The 3,333-nt window shown below is 38.2% G+C and overlaps 1 long non-coding RNA gene across 1 annotated transcript; it reads right to left on the bottom strand.

Annotated features, from left to right (window-relative positions):
* Nucleotides 1-875: 875 nt before the first annotated feature.
* On the bottom strand, nucleotides 876-1,970 carry LOC103355789 (uncharacterized). Its single transcript, XR_520110.1, has 2 exons — nucleotides 1,920-1,970; nucleotides 876-1,348 (listed from the first exon to the last, which is right to left on the bottom strand). It is a non-coding gene; the product is annotated as an uncharacterized LOC103355789 (long non-coding RNA).
* Between the last annotated feature and the right edge of the window lie 1,363 nt (nucleotides 1,971-3,333).

Here is a 3,333-nt window from a genome sequence, read left to right as displayed (position 1 = left end):
CGAAAATGAGTGAGCTTCTTTAACACACTGAGCCAATAATGTTGAGTTAATAATGAAAATAACAGAATGGTGATGACGCCTACATAATCACAGTATCATATTAATGCCGTGTTATTTTCTGTCTATTTTGTTACGAAGCTTGATCTTTGAAATTCTAGATGCGTTTCAAAACTAGCATGTGATATTGTCATTATTTATTTATTTAAACTTATTTTGGTGGTCACTCTTCAAGATTTACCTGCACAAACAGCAGTTGTACGATCCATGGCTGCAGAAGTAGAAGAAAGTTTGTACAAAACATCTCATTAAATAAAAATCTCGAGAAATTCTGAAATGACAAGTACGATTTAAAATTCAAAAACAATATTGTTTTATCAGTCGAATGTCTACTAGAACAGCACCAACCAGTGACATTAATTCATCTACAGTAATTGTTAATGACGGAAGTAGTGAAAACATACCTGACATGATGCGTCCGCCGCGGCTTGCCTCTGCAGCTCTGCACCTTCTGTGGATGGAGGAATAAAGTTATTCAACTTATATGCAAACTCACAATGATGGAATGGATTGGCTTGCAGTGGTAGGATGGTGACGTAATCGGTGTTTAAGTGCACTACGAAAGATTTAAACTGCCGATGTCATCAGGAAAGTCTGAAAAATCACATCAGACGTCAAGAGAATTGTTTAAATGATGATATTTCACTGATGTTTCTTCTGGAGTCAAAACATAAAAGTGAAAAAAAAAATCCCAATATAACTCAGGATTGAATTACATTTAATGAAAATGAAAGATCTTACCTTCATCCTGTTTTAATAAGACATTATTTATGGTTGACGTTACAGCAACAAAACACACACAAAAAGATCCCAAATCACACTGAACGAGTCAAATTGTATTTTAAAAATCTCCAACAACAGCCTGATACAAAATCACAGAACTCTTAAGACGACAAAACTGAATATTATGCACCAAGCTTCAAGCAACCAATAAGCATACGAGTATATGTGTGGACATGTATATGACATGTTTGCAGATGTAAATACGTAACAGAAAAAGAAAAAACAAAGGACAGACTTCTTTTAGAGTTAAACATTTTGTCAACTTGAGCAAGAAAGTCAGGTCGGTTATTGATTTAATTAATAAATAAGTGTAAAAATATATTTTTAAGTTAGATTCAAGAAGATACATTCAACATTATGAAGCAAGACACTATGAATAATAATGACACATAACTCCACTAAAGCTAGCCCTCAAAGGACCAAATGTCTTTGTTTTTAGCAGTACAATTGAATCCACTTTAACACAAAATTTCTGCAGGAAGACGCAGCAGATGATGGTCAGCCAATCCTGGAAATAGAAAAAAACAAAAAACAGCTTTTTAGTCAATTACAAAAATGAATTTCACCTTTTAAAAGAAAGCTGATTGGAGTACAGCTGAATACCGACACAGGATTTCTACTTCTAGTCGGCTTTGCAAACTTAAGAGGTGGCTGTTTTGTTTTTTTGACAAATAAATCTCATAAATAACTGTAAAACTAAATGTGTTGGGTCCCTACAAACAGTTTCTCCTCTGCTAGGAGACTCAAATACAGTATTCTACGGCTGCAAGGAGTCCGAGCCGACCAAAAAGGAAGCAGAGAAGAAGAAGGAGCCAAAGTGCAGCGTACTGTAAAAGGTAAATCATGGTGGCGGGGATGTGTGGTCTACAGGTGGATACTGTTGACTTGCACCACAACCCACGACGCCTTTAATCAAATTGGGCTTGTCGTCGATGTGGTTCAGTACTCTCAGTACCTGGCGATTCGCTGAGGTCTTGTTTAGCTGGAGTGTGACGTAGTGGAGCCTTAGATCCCCTCCTCCCAGTGTTACAACACTCCAATGTGATAATAAACTTTAATTGCATGCATCGTTAACGCACCTGCAGGAGTTTCCTTTGGCGTGGTCGTAGGTCGCAGTCATTTCTGTGTGTAGCCTAGGAAGCCATTGACAGCAGCACACACACACAGATGTTATGTGACACATGTTCCTGGTTCGTACCCAAAAACGATCAAATCATCAAACAATCCCGTGTGATGAGTTGAACTTTTTAAACCAGATTGTAAAGACATGTTTGTATACTAAGTAGCCTGGCCTCCTACTTTGGCTTTGACCCGACACAAAACCCCATTTACAGCCACAAACTGACATTGTCAATCTTAGTTTTTAAATTAATGTAATGTGTTCATGTGTGAGCTTTGCAGGGGTCACGAGTAGAAGTTTGATACCTTTGGACGGAGCCACGCTTGAAATTTGTAAATGAAAAAGCTGCACTTACCTGTTTTCTGAGGGATCTCCTGCTCCTCATGATGCTGAAAGACGAGTCCACGTTTCTCACTTCGCCAGCTGAGTTGGAAATCAGTCACATGCTGAAGTCTCAGGTTTGTCACGAACTGAGGACACACACCAACGTTACACAGACAAGGCCTTGTTGTTTTCATTGTCACACTGTCTAGTCTGCAGGGATACAAGACTTCACCTCCCCACTAACGTGTCAGTAAAATCCTCTTAAAACCTAAAACATGAATTCATCTATGTACTTAACTTCTCATCTCAAAAGAGGAAATAGTAAGAATTTGATGACAGATTTAAATGTCGTCTGCAGTATCATATTCAGATGCAAATGTCCACATTGTGTAACTTCATCAGGTATTTTTGTACCTTCTTCAGGAGCGTCTCGCTGATCGTGGAGTCCGTCAGATCCACATCAGAATGCACCTTCATCCTCACCACCATTTTCTTTATCTTAAGATCTGCAGAATCCCAACACAGTCATACTTACTTTGTTTTTGATTCATGTATTTCAATCTAAGTCATAAAAACAAGACAAACAACTGAACTCTTGAGTGGACCTTCATCCTCCATCAGTGTCATTTCAATTAGCCATTTCTCATTTGTCTTCTTTACTAACTATGGCAGCAAAGGTTCTCTAACCATATCATCCTTAATTTAGCCCAAACCAGTCTTTCCCTAAACCTAACCAAGTTTTTGTTTGTGCCTAAACCTAATCAAATATCTACCACATCACTTTTTAAAAAGAAAAGGCAGTGCTTCTAAGTGGGGTTGAACTGGACAAGCAACACTGCGGAGAGACGGACTCAAAGTCATTTTTGTCATTTCAATTTTTGAATATGTCACCAGTTTATCCAAATAATGCCTATTTTAATGACTGTTCCAATTATTTAAACGATGTGAGATCCTTTAACGCAGGGGTCTCAAACTCATGGCCCGGGGAACGATATTTTGTGGCCCCCTTCTTGACATTGAAGTTTAGTGCTAGTGTGAGCTGCACATTT

Source organism: Stegastes partitus, unplaced genomic scaffold (genome assembly GCF_000690725.1).
Source record: "Stegastes partitus isolate 25-593 unplaced genomic scaffold, Stegastes_partitus-1.0.2 Scaffold168, whole genome shotgun sequence".
NCBI classification, from domain to species: domain Eukaryota; kingdom Metazoa; phylum Chordata; class Actinopteri; family Pomacentridae; genus Stegastes; species Stegastes partitus.
The sequence above is the reverse complement of the archived record's forward strand: the minus strand, read 5'-3'. Positions and strand labels throughout refer to the sequence as shown.